The 20263-nt window shown below is 35.0% G+C and overlaps 2 protein-coding genes and 1 pseudogene across 3 annotated transcripts in view; all 3 read right to left on the reverse strand.

Moving 5' to 3' along the window:
- LOC148948074 (uncharacterized) overlaps positions 1 to 20263 on the reverse strand; it is a 407093-nt gene that overhangs the window by 367567 nt on the left and 19263 nt on the right. The gene's annotated exons all lie outside the window — the stretch shown is intronic.
- Positions 1 to 20263, reverse strand: part of LOC148948078 (uncharacterized) — a 47448-nt gene that overhangs the window by 9126 nt on the left and 18059 nt on the right. The gene's annotated exons all lie outside the window — the stretch shown is intronic.
- Positions 3189 to 20263, reverse strand: part of LOC148948079 (uncharacterized) — a 211106-nt pseudogene continuing 194031 nt past the window's right edge. The window contains exons 3-4 of the transcript XR_016142344.1: positions 12097 to 12261; positions 3189 to 6744 (exon numbers count right to left, since the gene is read on the reverse strand). The product of XR_016142344.1 is annotated as an uncharacterized LOC148948079 (transcript). The remainder of the gene's footprint in view (positions 6745 to 12096; positions 12262 to 20263) is intronic.

The raw sequence follows: 20263 nt of genomic DNA on the forward strand, positions 1-20263 counted from the left end.
AACCCAGCTCAAAACATTTACGCGTGTTAAGCTTTTAAATGTTCTGCGTTAAGTTCGATTTACAGGCTTCCGGAATATTCGCTTTGAGATAGACACCAGTTTAACGCAAAAATGAACCAGGATCATTTTTCTAGCGAAAATTTGCTAGGAGTGCAGTTTAAGAAAAACTGCGAAACCGTCACCGTCAAAACCATTGATTTGTTCTAAAAAGCAGAAAAAAGAATTAATTCTTTCTTCTCATCCCTACAAATTTGGGGAATATAAAAGTTTGAATTCTCAAATTTTTTTATCACCAAATTGTACAAATGTTCCCTCAACCAATGTTATTTATTCTATATTATGTTGGTCCTCTTTATTAAACCTTGCGTCTAAGTAAAATAAATCCCTTTATTCTTTTTCTGCTAAACATAAAGAGAGTGAAAGAGAAAGATAAGTCCTCTGATATATGACAGTGCCTTTTCTAGGTTTTCTTGGTATCTAAAATAAACAAACTACTTACTTAGCCAAAGCCCTATTTTAGCCTTAAAACTTTCCCTGCATGTTGTCAAAAGACATCTTTATTAACTGAATGTCACTTAGGCTTTCTCAACTGCTTTATATTTCTCAAACTGCTTCTCAACATTTCATGTCAACCTTATTTTTCTACTTACCATCAGATCAGCGTGGGTACTCGTTCAACAATTAAGTGATAACTACAGGCAGAGTGTATTTATATTTCACATATTTCGTCACCATTAGGCCTATTGGACCATTCCTAAAAATTGTTCGGTAGACTGTTCTCAAAGACAAGATCAGCCTAAAAAAAAAATTAAATCAGGGAGATCGAAGTTTAACTAAACAGATATTTCCCCATTTGATCAGTTTATTGAATACCGTTCAGGAAACGGTTTTTGGCAATCATTTCATAAGTTTTGAATTTCCAGCAACAAAATTTAGGTGTAACGGCGACAACAGGTCAGTTTAAAAAAAACAAAAATTAAAAAAAAAATCCAAGAAAGTATTCATGGAAGGAAAATAGAGTAGTAACAAAATCTTAAAGGAGTAGAAATAAGCCAAACTTAAAGGAGTAAATATTCAGACTTTGATTACTACGACTTATTTTTTTAAAACTTTACCGTTATGTCTTCAAAAGGCCAAAGCGTTCTTAGCACTAAAAGATATAGTAGCCCATTTTTATTACAAAATGATTCTAAAATTAAAAGTTTGGTTGTCTTGCATAGGGGAAATTCCTTTATAACTATAAAAAAAGGGACAAAAGGAAAGGTCCAACTTTGTAGCCCGGCTTCAATTTTCACTGTTTAAGAAATAATTTTGATACGATTCCTGTGTCTTAGCCATGGAAGGAGAAATTGAAACAGCAAACTCAACCGAAATTTATAACAAAAATAACTCATAAAAAGTGGTAAATCAGTAAACCAGCGGGAAAGTGCTCTTTTTTTCAGACTCAATTTGTTTATTCATCATCCTAAGAATTTTTTAAAAGAAGGTTTTATTGTTCTAAGAACATATTTTGATGTGGTCTTGGAATGGTCACGTATCCTAAAAATGCAAAATACTGATTTAAAAATTATTCCGGGTCCAAAAAGCTACATCTTGGTAAAAATATATTTTGCAAGTCCTTCTGACATCAAGCATTTGTAAATACTATTTTTTACCCTCTGATAGATCTATATAGATTTTCAATTCATCAAACCAACCTGGGTTCTAACTTCCTTTTGTAATTAATAGATTTCAGGTATTTTCCACTTTCCCCAACAAAACTAAAACTGGTAATATACAACAAAAAAGATCCAAATCAAACTGTTGCTCTGGTAACATAATTAAGCAAAGCGAATTAAAACATATTACTTTCTCCTTTCTACAAGAGTGATTGGTTGAAGCCCTTAGGGAGCACTTGTTTATTCTTTTTCCAAAGAAAAGACGGAAAGCTAATAGTCTATTTATTTTTACCTATTTTATTCCTGAAGAGGTTAAACAACTTATATAAAAAAATATACATCAGTTAAACTATATTCACTCAAATTACTAAGAAAAAACGCACAGCAAATTCAAATCATTTTGGCTTTTATGGTATTATTATTGTTAATCTATTTAATGTTTTTGGATTCACCTGCCTAAATATTTGATTAGAAAAGGGCCCTATAGATAACCATTAGCTGTGGGAAATTTCTAGCTCATAAAATAACAATGGTCTCATGGGCTTAGATGGGGATTTTTCAAGTAGGAAAATAAGCAAGGAAAGGGGGGGGGACAACCTCAATTTACTGTTTCTGAATTTAAGATCGAGTTTTATTTACAGTTCCTTCGTTGGAAGTTAGTCACTCTTAGCTATAACCATTTTTCAAAAATGGATTTTTGATAAATCTGTAATACTAAAATAGCTTGGACTTTATCGTCTTTATAAATTGTAGAAACTGTCAGAAAGTCCATAGTTTTTATTATGTTTGAAAACATCTGGTTAAACGATCAAAAAAATAATGTTTTCTCTTTTCAAACATTTTGCTTTGGGAATTTGGCACCAAAAACCAATATTCAGGTCCTTGAATAATATTTAACACTACAGAAGCAAGGGATTTGATGAAAAAGTCAAATCCATAAGAGTGTAGATAAGGTTAACACTCCCAAAGCAATCATAGGAAGTGCAGTAGCACTGCCTAGGTAAAGGGTGGTATGACTTCAATGTGTTAGTTAAATTTTTCCTCAGGTCACTTCCCACCAAGTGGTTGTTGTAAGATCTTAGAAGGGACTCACTTGGTCGAAAATGGCAGTTGTGGGACCATTTTTAAAAGTCAAAATAACTAGAGCGGAACCAACCCCAACCCGACTTTCGCAAATGCCCTCCTAAAACTCTCAAAAATATTCAAACAAAATTTTAAATTGCCATTTTGTTCAAAGTAATCGAAAGATCCTGTAGCTATACCTCCAGGGTCGGCAAGACCCTTTATAGCCTCAGGGACAAGTGGTGTAGACTATGTAAATTCCCCATTGTTTTTATATTGCGTATGTAACACATATTGTAATGATGTTAAGGAAAAGCGATCGGGGAATGTTTAGGGGGATAGCATTCCTTGATCCTAAACTAAAAGAAACTATGTGAATGCACAGGATTTACCTGTAATACAAGAGATAAGATAAAGATTTTATTTCTGAAAAATTTCTATTACAAGCCCAGGCGGGTAAAACACACATCTCACAGACTAAAAAAAAGCAAATATAAGGACAATTACACGGACAATTTAACAAAACATAATTCAGTAAAAAAAACTAAAACGATAGCTACAAATTTACAAATAAATAATACACAATTGTAAGGTAAAAAGGGGGGACTCACTAATTTAATATGTTTACTATGTACGGGGCAAAAGTTCTTCTATATCTTGAAGCGAAAAATTTGATTGGGGGTAAGGAGGAGGATTTTTGTTAAAACAGACTGAGGGAGGCAAGGTCGAAGGGAAAAAAGGGACAGGGGAAAAATGAATTTGTCCAGAGGTTATGGAAGGCGTTTTTGGCAAAATACAAAGACATTTTTGATATGCTTTCTTTGAGGATGAACTGATTGGCTTTCCGACGATAAGAGATATAAGGGAATTTACCCTCATTGAAAATAAGTCTTAGGCACTCTTTGTGGACTGTCTCCATCCTTTCTGAGAATCATTGGAAATACCAGGATGCCAAACGGGACAGGCGTAGTCAAGGATTTGGCGTAAAAATCAAAGGTAAACTCTCAACTAATGCGATTTAAGACATTTTTTATTATTTAAGGAGGGAAAATGAGGTATTTACGCGTTTAAAAATATGGTTAATGTGATAATCTCATTTTAAGTCGCTTGAGATGGTAACACCCAGAAATTTCATAGTAGTAACTGACATTTCAGTGGATTATGGGACAGGTAATAGAAGGGGGGGTCTTAAGGAAAGTAATTGTCAAAATAATTGGCTATATTTCAGGAACGGCTACGTTTATTATGTTATAACTTACAAGGCATGCTGAGGGGGACCTAAAACTAAATCAAAGGACACGATGTTCAAACGGGCTGCCAAAAGGGAACACCTGAAATATCTCAGGAATGGCTTAAGGTATTAAGTTCATATCTAGGGCAAGTGGAGAAGGATATCGAGGTTGTCAAAAGGGGGTATTTTAAATATCTTAAGAACAGCTAAATGTATTATTTAAAATTTTTATGAGATGCTAAAATAAATCTAAGGACATCATGTACATCCAAGTTGCCAAAAGGGGAGATCTGTAATACATCAAATACATCAGTAACGGTATCAAATACATGTATAGATTACATAAGTACTTAGCTTACTACGTAAGTAAAGCAGAAACTTTCAGAGAATATTAGAAGACAGGCTGTTAAATTAAATAACAAGATACTAAGTGCAAAGGGTGAATCAGCAAATACTCAAAAATGGCTAATGGCAATAAGTGCAATTGTAATTGGCCCATTATGCTTTAAAATTAATAAAAAAAACTTCGTGTTTATGGTTGCCAATAAGACACCTCGGCAATACATCGAGAACGACTGGGGGTATTAAGTTGAAACTTTCTAGGAATACTACTATCTCTATTTTGGCTCATACAATTTAAATAAATAAAAATAGTGTAAGTGTATTCAGGTTGTCAAAGAGCATAGATAAAATCTTTTGGGTATGACATTAAGTTTTGCTTTTCAGGTAAATTTCAGAAGCTATAAAATTAAATTAAAAAACACTTATCTTATCAGAATTAAAAATTATTGCAAAAGTTTCTCCAACATAAAAATAGCAACCCATATTATGGATTCTTGAAGAAAAAAACTGAAAAGATATAAAATATTATTATTTCCATAAAATGACTAGGTAAATAAAAAACAAATAGAAATTATTCCATAAAAAAAAGTTTTTCAAAGAAAAGTAGAGCTCCGTACAATGAGCAAAAATAAAGTAAAGAGAATCTTTCAAGGGTAAAACTACCACAAATCACCATCAATAAATAAATGAAACTCAAAAGGAACTGAAATTACAACAAATAGCCGATCAATAGCGAAACGAGCAAAAATTAACATGAGCAGGGCTGATAATCCCCATGGCTTCCAAAGACCAGAACACAATTTGTGCTTTACTGAAACAAAATACATATGAAATGTTTTCACTTTTCTTACTCTCATAAATACAAAATAATCAAAACCTGAAGGAATATGCCTAAAATCATTATATGTCAATTAAACTGACAATTCAGTCTTTTTTTTTAGTAAAGCACAGACCATAAGCTTGCGAGAAACACTTTTCATATACATAATAATAATATACATAATAACCAACTACTAATGCACTTGTTGGTGCCTGTTCAAGCTGTTCTCGAAAAGAGCTTTTCGAGAAAAGCTCTTTCGAGAAATCGATCTACATACAACGCATTTAAACGGCTTCTCACCGTTGTATGTATTCTTTGGTGCAGGTTCAAATGTGAAGAATGAGAAAAAGTTTTGTCACAAACTTGCATTCTTTTATGAGTTTTCAAATTTTGCATTCTTTTATGATTTTTCAAATTTTGTATTCTTTAAGTATGCATTCTTTTATGAGTTTTCAAATTTTGAGGTTGCGAAAAGGTCTTGTCACATATATCACATTTAAACGGTTTCTCACCCGTATGCATTATTTGATGTGTGTTCAATCTATCAGTTCGAGAAAAAGTCTTGTCACAAACATAACACTTAAATGGCTTTTCACCAGTATGCACTCTTTGGTGATTGTTCAAAGAGCCCCATTCAGAAAAGCATTTTTGACATTCATCACACTTAAACGGCTTTTCACCAGTGTGCACTCTTTGATGTGTTTTCAAACTTGATGATTGAGAAAAGGTCTTGTCACATACATCACACTTAAATGGTTTTTCACCCATATGCATTCTTTGATGCGTTTTCAAATTTGAAGGTAGAGAAAAGGTCTTGTCACATTCATCACACTTAAACGGCTTTTCACCCATGTGCATTCTTTTATGTCTTTTCAAATTTGCAGATTGAGAAAAGGTTTTGTAACAAACATTACACTTAAATAGTTTTTCACCCATATGCATTCTTTGATGCGTTTTCAAATTTGCAGGTTGAGAAAAGGTCTTGTCACATACATCACACTTAAATGGCTTTTCACATGTATGCACTCTTTGGTGCCGATTCAAATGTGATGACTGAGAAAAGGTTTTGTCACAAACATTACACTTGAACGGGTTTTCACCCGTATGCATTCCTTGATGTGCTTTCAAAGTTGCAGGTTGAGAAAAGGTCTTGTCACATATTTCACATTTAAACGGTTTCTCACCCGTATGAATTCTTTGATGTGTGTTCAAACTATCAGTGCGAGAAAAGGTCTTGTGACATACATCACATTTAAACTGTTTCTCACCGGCATGAACTCTTTAATGCGTTTTCAAGCCTGCTGGATGACAAAAGGTCATGTCACAAACATAACATTTAAATGGTTTTTCACCCGTATGCACTCTTTGGTGATTGTTCAAAATCTGCATCCGAGGAAATATCTTGTCACATACCTCACATTTATATGTTTTTTTCTTTTTATGAGTACTTTGATATCTTTCCATTTTTCTATACTTTTTACTTTGCAGGCAACTTTTCAAACCAGTTCTCTGATTTCCTTCAGATTCCGATGCACATGCATTTGAGAAACAATTCGTAGACGGATTCTTTGAAACAACTAGTGACGTATTTCCCTGTAAGTGCATTCCAGACACGTGTGGAGAAAAGTGACCTAAAATTTAAAAGTCTATAGAGTTAAAAAAACAACAAAAAACGAATAAAACAAAATATAAAAACTCAATAAACCGAAAACAAAAAATAAACCTTTCAATATGTTTCAAAAGTCTAAAGTAAAAACAGTATATGTTTCGATATGTTTTAACAACTAATTTTATTTTCGATCCCTCTTCTCTCCCTCATAATGAAAATTATATAAGCTTTTGAAATTATTTATTCTAATGCAACGAAAGAGCGAAAAAGAAACCCTAAACGATCAAAAAGTACATTGTGATGTAAATCAAACCATATGTGATGGATAGGAAATATTACAACAAATATAACAGGCAATTTTGTTTAGCAATATATTTCTTTTTTGATTTTCCTTAGTTAGAAAATTTGTGAAGCTGCTACCCTATTTTTAAAAATACAAATGCTCAACATGAGTTACCCTCTGAGTTCAATTTTTTTCTAATTAATAAAGAAAACCCTTGTGTGATTTTGTTAATTTTCACAACATATATATCCTCTTCAACACCTCGCTCTTTACGCTAAAGTTTTTAGTACTTTAGAAAAAAGTTTCTTATTGTTCCAATTAAACAAACATAGAGTTTTACAGCCCTTCTTAAAGAATTCGGACAAGATTAAAACTTTAGCGTAAATATCGAAGTGTTGAGGAGGGGGCAACCACCTTTATGTACGTAATAATTTCTGTTTGTTTCAAGTTTTAATGTTGCTCTTTAATTCCAGTTGAATATTTGTTTTTAAAATTTAATTTCTGATCTTTTTTTAAATATTCCCAGGAAATCTGAAACAACCTCCACGGAAAAATACCCTCTCCACGGATACGATATCTAGACAATTCAATCCCGGAGAAAATTTACCCAGACAATTACCCTTAACAACTGTTATGGGCAATTACCCTTAACAACTGTTAAGGGCAATTACCCTTAACAACGCGTAAAAGTGAGACGGAAAAGAGAAAGCAAGAAATATAAAAAACAATTCTATAGGAAGTCTGGAAAATTCTCCCATTGTATAATTTACCGTGACAAGTTCACCCCCTCTAACCTTATCTCCCCATGAAGTTCCCCCAGTGAAAAAAACCCCAGCAGATAATTCGTCTTCCCACCCTAAAATGTATGCATGCTTCCCAACAACAAACACTATGCGTAAACAATGGACAACTTTTATAAATTAAAGATCATTCCCCTTGGTCTGTAGAGGGGGGGGCAGGTTATATCCGAAGCCATAGTCATTGGACCTTTCAACTGTGATGGACAAAATTAAAAAAAGAATAATTTTTTTAAAATTTATAAAATGTTATAGTACGATTTCAGGGAAAAAGGGGTGGGACGGGGCCTAGTAAATTGCCCTCCAATCTTTTGGTCACTTAAAAAGTGCACTAGAACTTTTAATTTCCGTTTGAAGACCTCTTATTATAATTGTAAACTCACGTGACCAGAGACAACTTTTCCGTCTATAATATAGAAAATCGACCTTTTTATTTAAGAAAACTAGATCTCAGCTCATTATGTGCCATAAAGTCACTTCGCATTTGCTGACGATGACGAGAAAAGCAGGAACTTTTCAAACCATCTCGTTAGTTGCGATGGGGTAAACTTAAAGACTTTAGTGAAAAGAGCGAGGGTTGAGGAAAGGGCATATGGGAAAATTTCTATATGGTTTTCTCGGACCACCGGGTCAATAAGATCATCCCTGGGAAGAAAAAAAAAAACAAATAAACACGCATTCATGATCTTCCTTCTGCCAAAAATACAAATTCCACATTTTTGCAGACAGAAGCTTGAAACCTCAACATTAGGTTTCTCTGATATGCTGAATCTGACGGTGGGATTTTCCTTAAGATCCTCTATCTATTAGGGGGTGTTTTTCCTCTTTTTCGAAAATAAAACAATTTCTATAGAAAATTTCTATAACCATTGTTGGGCAAGACTATATTTAATTAATATAATATATTTGAAATCATCATCAAATACAATTCTTTTGATGTATCTATTAGTATCAAAATCACATTTTTAGAGTTTCTTTTACTATTGCGCCAGGTTGCTCCTTCCTTACAGTTCGTTACCCCGAACTGTTTGGTAATAAAACTTACCAAACTACTTTCAAGTGAAAACAAAAAATTTTCATGAAAGGCTACAAAAACGGTTTGGCAAACATCTGCACATTGGAATTAAATAAAACAAAAGTTTCATCTTAAGATTAAGTTCCTTTGTCCTATTTTATCCAATAAAATATTCCCAATACATTAAACAGACATAGAAACATTTAAACAGACATAGAAACATTTAACAGTAAAGCTTACGAAGCAAATCTGGCAGTTTTTTTCTTTTTAGTTACGTGTAAAAATGTAAATATACATACATTATATGTACGCATAAAATCAGATATATATGCAGGTTTTTCTCAAAAATTGTTTTTAAAAATTTAATTTTCATAAAGAAGCAAAGCCAGAAACATTCGAAGCAAATTCACAAACATAGAACAAATTAAGACTTGAGATCCATAGCATAGAAAGAGTTGTTGGATTAAATTGGGGCAAGGGTTTTAAGTTATGCCCCTGGGTTATATAAGGTTTTATAGAAGAGATGGTACCATAAACTTTAGAAAGGGCTCATTCGATTGTAAATAAGAATTTGTAGTTCTATTTTTGAAAGTCAAAAGTAAAATGATAGCAACTAGCCCCCTCCCCAACCAATCTTTTTTTCCCCAAACCAGTTTGATCAATTTTTTAGATTGTCATTTTATACAAAATAAATCAAAGATCATGTAGTAACATCTCCGGGGTTTATACAGCCACCCAGAACCCGGGGGCATCTGAGGTTTTTATGGAAGGAATGATGGTATAACTTCATCGGGGGCTCATTCTATTGGGAATTGAATGTTTTTTTCCCTTTTTAAGAATCAAAAGGGACCGGAGGGCAGCCAGCCCTCCTGCCTTCTAACTTCGAATCCGTCCGATCGAATTTTCGAGATAGCCATTTTGTTAAAATAATGGGGATCTAAGCCCCTAAGGCCACACAAAACTATAATGAGTCTAAGGTCTTAGAAATGTTCATACTACCAAATGAATTAAGAGGTAATCACACGTGTTTTATTAATAATTCTTCGTAGCTCTTTACAAAATATGGCACATCAAACATCCAGCCAGAATTTTCGAAAATATTGGATTCTAAATTGCGACCAGCAGTTATAGCTTTCAGTCTTGGGAGTTCAAAGTTCTGCTGTGGTCTCTTCTTGAAGAGATGCACCGTTCAAGTCGAATAAATGTTTTGGTAGTTGGGGTCCTCCAAGCTATTAGTACTTTTGCTTTAGTTTTCCCTGTGATTGTGCACATGATTTATCCATATTTGAACTATTATTTGAACGACCTAAGAAAACGTGAATTTCATCATTATTAAAAATACAATCAGACTCGCTATGTTCTTCTAGCAATTTTGGCATTTCAGTCTAGTTTCTATGCAGTTCAAATCATAAATGCCAATTTTCTGCTTATTTCAAATTCAACTTGAAATCAATATACAGATTTATACTAGATTTATCTACAGACAATAATAATAGACAATAGACAGATTTATCTCAAAATTTATAAAGAAATATATACAATATAAATATGAATTATATAATCTATATTGAGATGTAGTTTTTAGGCTTAATATTAAGCTTATTGAAAAATTAAATAAAAAAACAAGTTTTTTCAACTGGAATTAAGGAGCAACATTAAAACTGAAAACCAATTGAAATTATAACGTATTTTAAGGGGGTTGCCACCACCTCAACACCTCGCTCTTTAATCAAAAGTTTTTAGTAGTTTGGAAAAAACCTTCTTATTGTTCCAATTAAACGAAAATAGTGTCCCAGAAGTCCTTCTTGAAGAATTGGGACAAAATTAAAACTTTAGCGTAAAGAGCGAGGTGTTGAGGAGGAGGCAACCGCTTTCATATTATTCTCTGTTCGTTTTAAGTTTTAATGTTGCTCCTTACTTCCCGTTGAAATGAACTTGTTTTTTATAAAATGTTTAAATGTTAATATAAATGTTTAGAAATGTTTAATTTCTGATCTTTTTTAAATAGCCCCAGGAAATTTGGTCTCACCTCCACGGAGAAGTACCCTCCCCACGAATATATCCTCTAGACAATTCAATCCCGGTGAAAATTTACCCAAACAATTACCCTTAACAACCCCACGCGTAAAATTGAGACGGAAAAGAGAAAGGAAGAAAAAAATGTAAAGGAATTCTGGCAAATTCCCCCAGTGTATAAATTTGCATGACAAATTCTCTCCCTAGAACCTTCCCTCCCCGTTGAAAGTTTTCCCAAGAAAAAAAAAACAAAAAAAAAGAAGAAAATTTAAACCCTAAAGTGCATTCAGGCTTCCAAACGACAAATACTATGTGTAAACAATGGGCAATTTTTATAACTTAAAGAAGAAAATTTAAACCCTAAAGTGCATGCAGGCTTCCAAACGACAAATACTATGCGTAAACAATGGGCAATTTTTATAACTTAAAGACCTTTCCCCAGGGGATGTGGGGGAGGGGGGTCATGTTACATCCAAAGGTATAGTTATTGGGACTTTCAACTATGATAAATAAAATAGCTATCTGAAAAAAATTCGGACGATTTTGGGAGGAAAAGAGTAGGGAGGAGGCCTAGCTGCCCTCCAATCTTTTCCGTCATATAAAAAGGACACTAGAACTTCAATTTGAATGAGCCTTTTCATTATATTATAGGATCACTGGGTCGATACGATTACCCCTGGGAGAAAAACTACAACTAAGAAAAAAAGAACAAATAAACACGCATCGATGATCTTTCTTTTGGCAAAAATTTAAAATTTCACATTTTTCCAGATAGACACTTGAAACCTCGACAATAGGGTTCTCAGATACGCTGAATCTGATTGTTTGATTTTCATTACTATGACTTTCAAGGGATGTTTCATCCTTTTTTCGAAAATAAGGAAAATTTTCTCAGGCTCGTAACCTTCGATGTGTAAGACTTAATGAAACTTTTATATTTGAAATTAGCATAAAAATCCGATCTTTTTGCTGTATCTATCGGTATAAAAATTCCGTTTTTAGAGTTTCAGCTACTATTGAGCTGAGTTGCTTCTTACTTACAGTTAGTTAACACGAAGTGTTTGATAATTTAACCTACCAAACCACTTTCAAGTCAAAATTTTTAAATTTTCATGAAAGACTACAAAAACGGTTTAGCAAATACCGGCACATTGGAATAAAACAAACTTTTATCTTAAGATTAAGCCCTTTTGTCCTATTTTTGTTCAATAGAAAATTATCTAATACATTTCAGTTAACAAAAATACAATGTTTCAGATGTACCTTCACTGTTAGAAAATTTGGATTCCTGGGTGTCGTATTCAAATTTACATGGCCCTGAAATGCTAAATGAATTAAGCAGAGGAACATCTTCTCGTTTTGGCGACAAAAGATGGCTTGGAAAATGAAAGGGCTTCTCGCTGTCACCTGATAAAGCATCTTCAACTTCTAAAACAAATTTAAATCAAACAGACATAGAATTATTTAACAGTAAAGTTTACCAAGCAAATCTGTGCATGTTTGTTCACAAATCGTTTTTAAAATCCAATTTTTATAAAGCAAAAGAACACAAGAGAGAGAGAGAGAGAGAGAGAGAGAGAGAGAGAGAGAGAGAGAGAGAGAGAGAGAGAGAGAGAGAGAGAGAGAGAGAGAGAGAGAGAGAGAGAGAGAGAGAGAGAGAGAGAGAGAGAGAGAGAGAGAGAGAGAGAGAGAGAGAGAGAGAGAGAGAGAGAGAGAGAGAGAGAGAGAGAGAGAGAGAGAGAGAGAGAGAGAGAGAGAGAGAGAGAGAGAGAGAGAGAGAGAGAGAGAGAGAGAGAGAGAGAGAGAGAGAGAGAGAGAGAGAGAGAGAGAGAGAGAGAGAGAGAGAGAGAGAGAGAGAGAGAGAGAGAGAGAGAGAGAGAGAGAGAGAGAGAGAGAGAGAGAGAGAGAGAGAGAGAGAGAGAGAGAGAGAGAGAGAGAGAGAGAGAGAGAGAGAGAGAGAGAGAGAGAGAGAGAGAGAGAGAGAGAGAGAGAGAGAGAGAGAGAGAGAGAGAGAGAGAGAGAGAGAGAGAGAGAGAGAGAGAGAGAGAGAGAGAGAGAGAGAGAGAGAGAGAGAGTCCATACAGTGAAAATCAGTAAAACTAGAATGACTACTTTATTTAAAAAAAAATTTGGGGTGTAAATAAATTAACATTGTGAACCAGTTACAATGAATGCCTAGTTTCTGGTCAATAGCTGACAAACGTTTAAAGTTGTTGTGGTCAGTTTTGTTCTGGCGCTCTGCCTGGGCCAAACCAGTGGCAAAATGTTCTGTTGTCTGCCAAACCTTTTTCTTGATTTTTCTCCTGCACAAAGATGTCTTACCAATCAATCTTATTAGCAAAAATAAAACAAAAGCATGTATCACAGCCTGTTTTTTTTTAGACTTTTTAATCAAATATCTGGGATATTCAAGGCCATTCCTGTGTAACTCGGCACTCATGGTAATAGTCCCCTTCCTGTATGACAAGGCTGAAATATTTGCAAACGGCAATGTTCATCAGAGTGAACCGCTTCAGTGAAACTCCTAGAATCAGTTTGACAAAGAAAACGGTATTTTTTCTAGATAAACTGGAACGTTTCTTGATTGATGGTTCTAGGAAAACTTTCTCAGAACTGCACATATGAACTCCGGCTAGTATTACAAGACAATTATTGCCTCGTTTCTGTTGTCATTTTGTCTCTATAAACACATGGAGATAATTTTCTGGCAATGGATCAGAGAAGTAATTTACTACAGCGGGAAAAAGTTCCTCAGAGGATGCTTGTGATTACAGTCAACAGAAGATTATGCTTATGAGGAAACAATTTATCACCAGTTTGCAAACTCTTGTCCCTGACTTGAAAATATGCAGCAATTTGGGTGATCAAAGGCTTCATTTATAGGATTAACAGTGGTGTAGTGTTGATTTCTGTGGCCAGATCCAAAGAGTGCCAGTATAAATGGAAGTATCTATTGACATTTAGAAGTAATTCTAAATAATAAGTGGACAAAATAATATACATTTAGAAGTAGAATGAATAAGTAAAATTAAGTAGATACCTCCAAAAATAAGTAGAAAGTAAGTGGATAAGTAGATTTAATATTTGGAAGTAGAATAGTCCAAAAACAAGTATTCTACTACCAAAACAAGTAGAAGTGGAACCGCATTGCTAAGCCATCTTTGTTCTATCTGTATGAAGCCACTTTTTAATGAATAATGTTTTTGTTACAGCTCACTATAGTTAGCAAAAGTGTGAAGACCGCCACTGTTCTACCATATAGAACAATGATGAGAGAACTTTGATGATCTACTCATCATTGTTCTCAGACCGCTGATCAGAGCAGAATGATGAAAGACGTTTGGAAAAAAACGACCAAAAATGTAATATCTTTTTTAAATTATTTCACTTTTATGCTTTTTCTTAAAAAATATTTAAGATATTAGCACTGTTTTGAGTGTAAACACGACCCTATCATTCTCAAACCGCTGATCAGACCTGAATGATAAAAGACGTTTGTACAAAAACGACCAAAGATGTAAGATCTTCGTTCAAAGACTTCCCTTTTGTTAAGCGTTTTCCGACAAAAGATGTAAGACCTAAGGACATTGATGAGTGAAAAAACGCCTCTAAAGATTCCAATTGTGGTTCGTTTCTATAAACCATGTTGATCAACAATACCATTTGGTCGCTAGAACACGTTGGTCGCTAGAACACTACTGTTGATCAACAGTCTCGCCAGAAAGGCTTGTTGATCAACGATTTCGCCAGAAAACACCGTATAGAAACAAGAGATTTGATAGAAAAACAAATCCATAAGAATGCAGAGAACGCTACCACACGTAAGACTATAATAGAAAGTACAGTAGCACTGCCTAGGTAAAGGGTGGGGTTCAATTTTCCCTCAGGCCACTTTCCACGGAGGTGGTTGTTCAAGATCTTAGAAGGGACTTACTTGGTCGAAAATGGACAGTTGTACGACCCTTCTTAAAAGTGGAAAAAAACTAGAGAAGAACCAGCCCCAACCCAACTTTCACAAATGCCCTCCCACAACTACTAAAAATATTGAAATAAAAATTTTAAATTACCATTTTGTTCAAAATAAACGAAATATACAGTAACTATACCTCTAGGTTCAGCCATACTCTTTAGAGCCTCAGGCACAAGAGCTGTAGGCGATACAGATTCCCTATTGTTTTTATATTGCGTATATAAACATGTATTGCAAGGGTATTAAGGAAAAGCCCTCGGGGAATATTTAGGGAGATAACATTCCTTGGTCTTAAACTAAAAAAATCCATGTGAATGCACAGGATTTACCTGCAATATAAGAGATAAGATAAGGTTTTATTTCTAAAAAATTGCTTTAATTTTATCTAGGAGTAGATAACTAAACCAAGAGCTTTTATGTATATCCTGGTTGTCAGAAGGGCGTATCCGCCATATCTCACGAACGGATGACGGCATAGAGTTGAAACTTTCAGGGCACGTTCAGGAGGGTAGGAAAGTAATTAAAAAGACACAATGTTCAAACAAATTGTCAAAAGATACTTTCAGTACTGTAAAACGGCCAAGGTTACCATATCAAAACTTTCATGGAGTGTTGAGAAGCATGATGAAATAAATTCAATGAAAAATCTGCATCCAGGTTGTTGAAAGGGCATATCTCAGGAGTAGTAGAGTATAAAGTTGAAGGTTTCAGGAAATGCTATGAGGGATGCTCATGTAACTCAAAAGACACTGCATGGATCCTGGTCGCAGAAAACATGTATCAATTACATAAGTACTTAGCTTACTACGTAAATTAAGTAGAATCTTTCAGAGAATATTAGAGGGCGGGTTGTTAAATTAAATCACAAGATAGTAAGTGCAAAGGATGAATCTGCAAATACTCAAAAATGGCTAATGGCAATAAGTCCAAAATTTTCACAGAATGTTAAGTGGGATATTGAACTAAATTAAAAGACTCTAAATGTATCTAGGTTATCTCAGGAATGGCTTAGGGCATTGAGCTGAAGATTACAGGGAAAGCTAAGGTGAATGTTAGCTAAGGTGAACGGCTAATGGCATTAGTTAAAGAGTTCAAGGAATGTTGAGGGTGATTTTTAATAAAATGAAAAGGCATGATGTGCATCCAGGTTGTCAAAAGTACGTACCAACAATATCTTAAAAACGGCTAAAAGTATGAAGTTGAAACTTTCAGGAAGAGCTGTAGGGGGATATTGTACCAGATTAAAAGACAATGTATGTATCTAGGTTGCTAAAAGAACACATTTGTAAAATCTCAATAATGGCTAAAGATATCAAATTGAAACTACCGCGGAAGGTTGAGGGTTGTCTTTAACTAAATTGAAAGACACTATTTCCTTCAATGTGGCTTTAAAGTTAAATATAAGATATTTTAGGATTAACTAAGGGTATTGAGTTTAAGCTTCCAGGAAATTTCGGGGAATTAAAGTTGAAGTTAGAGATAAATTAGGCTAAAGGACACTATGTGCATCCCGAATGTCTAAAGGCTGTGTTTGCAATATCTAAGAGGTTTGGCTAAGGGATGCATTTCTTGTTGTATTGACTCAACCCCCAGAGATTCCTTACTTAGGCCTTGGTTTAACTGAAGGCAATGGTTCAGAGGTTCATTCCCCCCTGTCTCTATTGATCTGAAGGCTAATTGAGATTTTTATAATTTGAATATTAAAAAAGACTCCCTTAGGCCTATGCCCCCCCTCCCCATGTGCATTACGACCCACCGCACTTAATTCACAATAGGTGAATGAAGCCCAATCATTCATCACTAAACAAAATTTCACAATAAATCAAGCTAATCAACTTAGTTGAATAAAGGATCAAGATAAATGGCCATACTAACAAGTACACGAATTTTCAAAAAAGGATGCATTACCGTACAACATTATTTAATCTGAAGCCTCAATCAATAATAACTGCGGGACAATTGGTCATCTTCGGGGCAAAATCGTAGTTTGGTGCCACAAAATGGCAGAAGAAACCACCTTCCTGTGGCATAATTTTTACAACATGTAAAGGGCAATAGAACTTACAACTTCTGTTCAAATGAGTCCTCCCCTGATCCTCTTGGGCCAATGGCTTCATAGGATCAGCTTTGCGGAAAGAACTAAATAAAAATGAACATGCATCTGTGGCCTCTTTATAGTTTCCCAAACTCTTTGTATAGGAGCTTAAAACCTCTATAGTAGGGTTCTTCATTATGCCGAATCTAATGAGGTGATTTTCATTAAGACCAACTGACTTTTTGGGGTTGTCTCTGCCTTTTTCTAAAATTAGGCAATTTTTTCAGGATTGTAGCTTTTGATGGGTAAAATTGAACTTGATGAATTTTATGTATTTGGAATCATAGGCAGTGCATTAGCCCTGCGTATGTAAAAAACGATGTGGGCACAATATATTATTTATTTATTTTTGGACTTAGACCAGGGTACTTCGTATCAAAGGAGTTGTCGCAGAAAGTTCGAAAAGGGCTCATTCGATTGGAAATTGAAAGGGCTAGTGCCCTTTTATAGATTCAGAATGATCGAAGGGTATATACCCTACCATCCGCACCTCGTATTTTCCCGAAATGCAACTTATAAACTTTGAGATGACCTTTTGTTGTCAGAAAAACTTCGAAAAAGGCTCATTCGATTAGAAATTGAAGGGGCTAGCACACCTATTAATAGTCAAATGTGATTAGAGGGGAACTAACCCCCCTCACACGCCCACCATTTCCCCAAACACATCTAATCCAAATTTTCAAATAGCAATTTTGTTCAGCATATTTAAGAGGTCCAGAAATTATGTCTTTGAGGATAGACAACCCCCCATCGCCATCCTTGGGGCAAGGGTTGCAGGTTATATCCGGGGGGCATTGAAGGTTTTCTTTATAAGAAAAGGTGGTCGTATATACTTCGGACAGGCTCACTGGATTGGTAATAAGAAGTTCTAGTGCCCTTTTTAAGATTCGAAGTGATCGGAGGGTGGATATCCCTCCGCACCACGTATTTTCCCAAGATGCATGTGATATAAATTTTGAGATGGCCTTTTTTTTGTCGCAGAAACTTCAAAAAAGTCTCATTTGATTGTAAATTGATATAGGGTATTTTTAATATTCAAAAGTGATTGGAGGGCAAAAAGCCCTTCCCCATACCCATCAATTCCCAAAACACATATATTCAAAGTTTAGAGATAGCCAGTTTGTTCAGCGTAGTTTAAAGGTCTGGAAATTATGTCTTTGAGGATGACCCCCTCCAGAGCCCTCAGCGCAAGGGTTATAAATTATGCCCGGGGGCATATGAGGTTTTTATAGAAAAGGTGCTCGTATAAACTCAGGAGGAGGCTCATTTGACTGGAAATCAGATGTTCTAGTTCCCTTTTAAGAACCTAAGTGATCGGGGACAGCCACCCTCCCCCCCCCCCCCTCCGTTTTTATTTCCCGCAAATACATCTGATAAAAATTTTAAGATTGAAATGTGTTCAAAAATAGACGAATGATCAAATAAAAAGGCCTGGAGTGAACAGAATCCCCTAGATTCTGGTGATAAGGATTGTACGTTATATGCCCCAGGGGCATATAAGGTTTTACGGAAGGGGTGGTCGTGTAATCTTTAGAAGAGGCTCATTTGATTTGAAATGTATAGTTCTAGTTCCCTTCTAAAAGTAAAAATGATAGAGCAACTAGCCCTCCTCCCTGACATCCTCATTTCCCAAAACACATTCAATTGAAACTGTGAGATAGCCATTTTGTTACCAATAGTCCAAAAATCATATAACAATGTCTTTAGAGTGAAAACAATCCCCCAAAGCCCATGGGCAAGGGTTGTAAATTATGCCCAGGGCACATTAGGTTTTTATTTTATTGAACGGGTAGTTGTATAAACTTTGGATCGGATGGAGCTTTTTTGATTGGAAGTCGGAAGATTTAGTGCCCTTTATAAGAGTCAAAAGTAAATGGAGTGACATGAGCCCCCAAAACATATCCGATCGAAAATTTAAGAGAGCAATTTTGTACAACATTGTTGAAAGGTCCAGTATTGGGGATGTCAACCTCCCACGAGTCCTCAGGAAAAGGGCTGTATGTTAGGCAATTCGTTCATTGTTTACACATAGTAGATGTTATAGAGAAAGGTATGCATATTTGAACTTTAATTTCCAATAAGACGAAGGGTACTAAGGTGACCCTTTCAGAGAATGTTGAGGGGTGTTGAACTAAATCAAAACACGTTATGTATATACAGATTGTCAAAAGGGAACAACGCAGGAATAACTGAGTATATTAATTTGGAAAATTGACGAAATGATAAAGTAGATGATCAAAAAGACAATACTTGCATGCTGTCAATACTACTAAAACTATCACCACTAATACTACCACACTACTCTATTTACAGTATTAAGGAGAAATTTGAACTAAATCAAAAGACGCTATGTGCATGCACATTGTCAAAATAGTGTATCTCAAGAATGCATTGAGATGAAAATTTCAAATAGTATATGAACTTACAGGTTATCAAAAGGGCAGATCAGCAATATCATAGCAATGGCTAATGGTATTAGGTTGAAACTTCCAGGACTTCATGAGAAGGATGTTCAACTGACCAAAAGGTAGTAAGTTAATACTACTACTGCTAGTAGTGCTACCGCTATTCAATACTATTACTAGTAATATCAATATTACTACTGTGACTATCACAACTATACCTAAGGGCATGAAGGTGAAATTTTGAGAGGGAGACGAACTGAATCAGAACACACTCTCTATGTGCAGGTTGTCAAAAGGGTGTAGCAGCAATATCTTAGGGACAGTTTGGTGTGTGAAGTTAAAACTAATAGGGCTTGTTGAGAGGGATGTTGAACTAACCAAAAAAAAATATTTGCTTCCTAATGCTACTGCTTCTACTCCTACTACTGCTACTCTTGCTATTATTACTACTTCTATTAGTACTACTGCCACTAAAGCGTAGAACTACAATTAATTCTACAGCTACTACTACTACTACTGCTATTAAAACTAAGGATATTAATGCAAAAATTTTGGGATATACAGAACCTGTATGGAACTAAATCGTAACAAACTATGCCCAAACAGGTTGTCAAGCGGACGCATCAGAAATGCTTCAGGACTGGTTGATGGTAGGTATTAAGCTGAAAATTTCAGCGTGTGTTGAAAAAACCAAAGGTGCCATGCGTATACTGCTACTAATGATGCTACAACTATTGCAACTGCGCAAGCTAAGGGTATTAAGGTGAAGCTTTTAAGGATAATTAGGCGGATGTTGAACCAAATAAAAAGAAAAAAACTATGAGCATGTGGACTTTCAAAAAGTTGACAAAGCAATACCTGACGAAAAACTTATATTATTTATTTAGACCTTTAAGGGTAACTTATGGGGGATTACGCAATATCATAGGCAGCACCACTCTATTATACTTACTTACTTAA

The sequence above is a fragment of the Artemia sp. Qi Xiang Cuo genome, chromosome 10 (genome assembly GCF_049724085.1).
Source record: "Artemia sp. Qi Xiang Cuo chromosome 10, ASM4972408v1, whole genome shotgun sequence".
In the NCBI taxonomy this organism is placed as follows: domain Eukaryota; kingdom Metazoa; phylum Arthropoda; class Branchiopoda; order Anostraca; family Artemiidae; genus Artemia; species Artemia sp. Qi Xiang Cuo.